General features: G+C 27.1%; 1 non-coding gene across 1 annotated transcript; it reads right to left on the minus strand.

Moving 5' to 3' along the window:
* Positions 1–361: 361 nt before the first annotated feature.
* LOC122859947 lies at positions 362–480 on the minus strand. The gene has a single exon (XR_006374391.1). It is a non-coding gene; the product is annotated as a 5S ribosomal RNA (ribosomal RNA).
* Positions 481–6686: the final 6206 nt, after the last annotated feature.

Here is a 6686-nt window from a genome sequence, read left to right on the forward strand (position 1 = left end):
GTTAAATTTGTTTTTTCGTTAATTAACAAATTTCTAACAATAGTGAAAAAAGTTTTATTCCTTAATTAGATAGATCTTTTAATGCCAAGTATTCTGGCAAAAAATCGCATCCATAATTTGATTTTAGTTTTCTTAATAATCCGTCTTGAAAATTTACCAATAACCTTCTTTTGTTAATAATAAAGTGATAAACAATTGAGTAACTTTTTATCATATCCCTGATAATAGTATTTTTTCTAAGGTTTAATTTGGTCCTAGTACGAACTTTCTATCTACTTTACTTTAGGAGATATGAACGTTTTTTCATTTGGTCGTACAAAAAACAATACTAGTAGGCTTCGCCTACGTAAAAAAAGGCAAAAGATAACGACACGTGGTGTTCCCAAGCGGTCACCCATCCAAGTACTAACCACGCTCGACGATGCTTGACTTCAGTGATCGGACGAGAACTGGTATTTTCATCGTGATATGGTCGTTATCTGAAGACTCGGTCACTCCGGAACAATTGAGGGTCTGGATGCAATAACACGTCGAGCGCTCGAAGTCAAGAAAATGCTATGTTGCTGTAGGTAGAAAATAAGAAAAATTAAAATTGAAAAATTAAAAAAAAAAAAATACAGTCGTCGATAAAATTAAAAAATACATGTTTTTCTCCAAATAAACTTTTTTATATGATAATTAGTTTACGGGATAAAAAATAAAAACGAAATTTTTTTTTTTGAAGAAAATACTTTTTTTTAATCATATAACTCGAGACAACTTCTTTAAAAAGTAATAAATCGACTTGAAATTTTGACTGTAGCTTCATTATAAGCTACCGATTGCAACAGTATAATAAAAAAACTCATTTATTCATATTGTTTAATTTTTATTATATGATTATTTAATGTCGAGGAAAAATTCAATTTGTCTAACTTTGAATGAAAAAAGAGTCGGAGAAATTTAAAAATTGAGTAACTTGTCAGTGGCAATATTGTTGAGCAGTATATCAAGAAGTTTTTTACAAATTTTCAGATATTTTTAATAATTATTTACTGAGTTATTAATTTAACAACAAATTGCGAGCTGCCGTTAGGGCTATGTATGCGTGATCGTCGTTTCGCTGTTTTTTGATTCCCGAGGATTGAGACATGGCGCTGCAGGCCGCCCCTGGTGAAAATATTTCTCCGAATTTTTCCGAATTTCTCCCAAATTGACCCATGCGGAGAAATGAGTGGAAAAATTTTCTCCTCGTCGTTGATTTGGAGAAACGAAAGAAAAATTTCTCGTCTTCGTTGATTTCAGAAAAAATTTCTCAGCAGTAAAATTATTTTTTCACATGGTTGGAGAAATGGCGGACGAATCTCTCCACCCTTTCTCCAACTTTTTCCACCATTTGTTCAATTTTTTTCCAACTTTTTCAATTTTCAATTATTTAAAAAAAGAATGACTAATTATTAATTGTTACATAACGCAAAGCATAATGATGTTTATTTTTTTTGAAAAAAATGAAAATTCAAAGACACTTTTTTTCAAAAAAGTTGATATACCGAGGTACTTGGTCTACAAAACTCCCGTGATCGTTTCATCAAATTGATGAATGTGGGGAAATGAGTGGAAAAATTTCTCCTCGTCGCTGATTTCGGAAGAATTTCTCTGTGATAATTTTTTTTTTTTCACACGTTTCTCCGCGTACTCTTATCGCGGAAAAATATTTCCGAACGTTTCTCCGCCCAAATCGATTCGGAGAAAATTCGTAAAAAATTTCTCCGCGGTAAATTTTTTTTTTCACATGTTTCTCCGCGTATTCTCATCGTGGAAAAATATTTCCGAACGTTTCTCCACCCAAGTCGATTCGGAGAAAATTCAGAAAAAAATTTTGATACCTTTCTCCACTCATTTCTCCGCATGGGTCAATTTGGGAGAAATTCGGAGTAATCACGGACAAATTCGGAGTAAATGCGGAGAAATTCGGAGTAATCGCGGAGAAATTCAGGAGAAATCGCGGAGAAGTATTTTCACCAGGGATAGATTGCTGAAGAATCTGAATCTAACTTGAATTATTCAGTTGGTTCGGGTAACATTGAACAATTACTTAAATCTCCCTGTTATGTTGACAAATCAAATTATATCCAACTATTGATGGAGAACGGGGGCTTTATAACCTCTATGGTCCACGAAGATTCGGAAAAACGATGTGTTTGGACGGAATAGATAAAGCTTGTCAAGGTGAAGAATCACAAGTATTATTTAGAAAATATAAAATAATGAAAAATCAAACATATGTTTGGAAAAGATATCCAGTTATACGTTTGAATTTTTGCACTACAGTTACAACAAAAGAAAGGTTTCCAATTAAAATTGCCGAATCAAATCAAAAAAAAATTTTGAAAATACAATATAGACTCCACAACCATTGATTTTAGCAATCATGAAATTTCTTTTACACATTTGCTTTCGAAAGTCACACAATTAAACGGTTATGAAAAACAGGTAGTAATACTCATTGACGAGTTTGATTATTCATTAAGATTCAATACATCGAATAACGACATAAACGATTTGAATATAGAACTTGATAATTTTCTGTTACTATGCAAAGAGGAGTTAGATTCTATTCATTTACTAGTTTATTGCGGTGTTATGCCATTCAACCCTTCTTTAGGTAATGAATCAGGAGTCACAGTGAACTTTCTTCTGAATCTTCCAGAATTTGTGAATGTTATCAGTTTTACGGAAATCGAAATAAAAACAGTTTTTGAAAATCTTTTAACATCGTTCGCATCGTCAATTTACAAGGACTTTAGAGATGAAAAGGAATCAAAGAAAAGAGATAATGTTATTCAAGAAATTTTTGCTGATCTGAAAATTAAGATAGAAGATCTTAAAACCGAGAAATCTATAAATAAATGGATTGTTGACCAAATAATGGTAAAATTAAAAACTCAGTACAATGGATATCGATTTATGGTTGACAGTGAATTAGTGTACAATGACACTTATAGCTTATAGTTTAGGATATCCAAATGCTGAAGTGAGACATATGTTTAAAAAAAAGATGGAAGCAATATACACATCAAATAGACTCGATTACGAATGCGGAAATTGGAGAACAAAAATGCGGAACATATCACTATAGATTTAAGCGATGTCTCCACGCTATAGAAATCTCATGCAAGTTCTTGCACGAAAAAATGGAACATGTTCCGTTGGCTGTGATGGCTTGCCCCTGGTGAAAATATTTCTCCGCGATTTCTCCTGAATTTCTCCGCGATTACTCCCAATTTCTCCGCATTTACTCCGAATTTGTCCGTGATTACTCCGAATTTCTCCCAAATTGACCCATGCGGAGAAATGAGTGGAGAAAGTTATATATTATTAGATATAGTTTATTATCATCATTTGGGCCTATTTTCAATCGTTATGGAATGAGGTAAGTTTATTTACCTCATTTTAGCTATTTTTTTGTTAAAACTTGCAGTTTTTTGGTCGGCCATCAAAAAAGGACCATCCAAATGGTCGGCCATTGTTATTTTCGTATTCAGGGCATCATTACCCATCGATTGGGCCTATTTCAAATCGTTATGGAATGAGGTAAATTCACTTACCTCATCCACAAAACGGTCGGCCACTGGAACTGCTTATTGTACTCGTCAAAGAGCATCGAATAAACGTGTTTCAAATCGTTATGGAATGAGGTAAGTAAAAGCACGATGGGCTTCCTAACTCCTTTGTTTAAAGATTAATAATAAATTTTTTTCTTTTTTTCGATCGATAAATTATTTTAAAAACCACTCTTGGGGTTAAATATTTATTATTATTTTTATTTTTTTTAACTTATTATTTATAGAGTAGGCTTGATTTTTAGTCAATAACTCCCAAAAAAATTCAAAAAATTATTATTACATGCTGTATTTTTGTAGTTTTAAAGTGCTGCTGGTGACAAATATAGTTTTTTTTTTTTAAATAAATTAATTATTAAATTACAAAAATAATAGCAATATTTCGACAGGCAAGTTTTTCGTTTTTCGAAATTTCTATTAACTTCAAAGAACTTATTATGATAAAGAAAAAAATAAAAACAAAATTTATAAATAAATTAAAGAATTTTAATTATTAATTAAATATTTAATGTTTTTTATAAAATAAATAATTATTTATACTTAATTAATTCATCTATAAAATATAGCAAGCCAAAGTTTTTATAAAATGTAAATAAATAATATAATTAGAATGAATGTTAATCCAGGACTTTGAATATATAAATATAAAACGAGAAATTGGTTTTAAGGGTAGAAAAAATAGTCATATATCTAGTGACTTGACAAGCGGTGAACTCTCATTTCTCTTTTCATGGCGATAAATAAGGGACTCAAACGTTTGTGGTTTCGTTTGGTCGTTTCAACTCACACACATTCAAACAAACAAATATATAATACTAAAATAAAATGAAAAACATATTACATCAAATATAAATTATATCAATTAAATGAATTTATCTAAATTACATTTGAATCAAATTAGAAAATAAATATAAATTACATTTTTATTGTGCCATATTTTTCATGAATTTTCAAATAAGAAAAAAATATAATTATATGAAAAAACTGCATTCCAAAATCAAAGTTGAAATAAAATTTTGATATTTACTTTAATTTTATATATTAAACATTTTATTTTTCATATAAATATATATTTTTAATATTTTTTTATTAAAAGTATTTTTGGTTTTTCGGGTAAATACTTTTTGTCCATTTCTTTTTTTTTTTCGTAATAAAAATCATTACATACTGTTCATTACTTTTCAAGTTGAAATTTTATAATATTTTTTTAAGTCTATATTAAAAATAAACACGAGGTACTTATATTTAAATTTAGATTTATAATATTTTTTATATTTTTTATTTGATCATATATGTAGGGAAATATTAAAAATATATTTCTAAAATTTGTATGGCAAAAGAAAATGTAATTCATTAATTTTTTAATATAATTCAAATATATTTTGCAAATATTTCAAGGTATATATCTATAAAGGATAATTTAGATTTATTTTTTAAGTAAATTTTAAAGTTTATTTATTATTTTATTTTAAGCTTATTTATATTTTATCTCAACTATTTTTGCAATCGAAAAACCGAGCTTTACGATTTTTAGCTTTACTATTACGACAATATGCGTTTTTATACTGCACGTGACATGCACAAAGGATCGAGCTTCTTTATACTTAAAAAATAAAATTTTGTACTAAAACAAATAGTAATTAAATAAAAAAAATAAAAAAAAAAAAAACACTTTAATTTTATAGTAGTTTGCGTGAAAAAAAAATCTACTCTTGACTAATAAAATTTATACATCCAATTTTATCATGAAAAAAAGAGAGAAAAATTAATATTATTTTTTTTTTTTTTTATTAAAAATTTAATGTATTTATTAAATAAAGTAATTTAATGAATTAAAAATTGTCGAGACATCCAGGAAGTGACCTGAAAAATATGAGTTAATTTTTCATTGAAATTAAATATTTATAAATTAAATTACAATTATAAAAATACTAATAATTTATTCAATTTTATTACCCTATATTTTGTGACAGAGAAAAAAAAAATTATTAAATTATATTTTGAATAATATATAATTGTAAATTATAATAGAAAAAATATCATTGCACTTTTTTGATTAAAAATAATTTATAGAATTAATTTATATGAATATATATTTTTTACAAACTTTTTTATGAAGAAATAAAAAAATATATTTCAAAGACAAAATGACATTTTCTCGTATATTTTGTTGAAAAATGTTTAACATCGATCTTTCTAGATTGCTAAAGAAATGGAAAATACATCAGTGAAGAAGTTTCAAAGAAAGAATACGAGAAAATAAAATTAGAAAAATAAAAAAAATGATAATAATAATTCAAGTGTCACGATTCAACAAATGGCTTTTAAAGTTTAATAAAAAAATATACACTCAATGAAAGGTATTATATTGACGTCGGAAGAATGAAAAAGATTACAAATTAAAAATTTTTTAGAAACAAATTAAATATATGTCTTATCGAAGGTAATTATTTTCAAATATTGTAGATCTATATTTATAGTGTTTATTTTTTTAAATAATTTTTGCATGTAAATAATAGTTTTCAGTACAAAAATTCATAAAATTTTAAAAATATTTATAATTTCAAATGGTTAATGTGGCGTCATCTAACATATTTGATAAGGACTCTCTGGCAAAGACAGGGAGTAATTGAGAGGAAAAAATCTGACGCATTTTCCAGGTAGCCAGCGACTGGAAAACTATCGGTAGATGACTGATGGAATGACTGGAAGATTTCCAGTAGAAATCTCTGTGAAACTAAACACAAATTTTACATAGTCTAATAATTAAACGGTTCGAAGAATTATTTTTAAAATTTATAGGATCTATTTGGCAAAGTATCTTAATACTTTAGTCATGAAAATTCTCTAGAAAATTTTTTTTTTTCAGATTGATAAATTGAATAAGCCAATTAGCACTGTATGACATTTTCGAGATTTTGATGTTATTTTTTTCTCCAGTAACTAAACGGTATAATATAAGAAGAATTGTTTCGAAAATTTACGACACAATTTTACATTTAAAAGGTATAAAATAATTTTTTTTTTAGTACTAAAAAAAAAATTGAAAGTTTCGAGTACTATTTTTATTCATTATTGATTTTT

This window comes from Aphidius gifuensis, linkage group LG6 (assembly GCF_014905175.1).
Source record: "Aphidius gifuensis isolate YNYX2018 linkage group LG6, ASM1490517v1, whole genome shotgun sequence".
NCBI classification, from domain to species: Eukaryota; Metazoa; Arthropoda; class Insecta; order Hymenoptera; family Braconidae; genus Aphidius; species Aphidius gifuensis.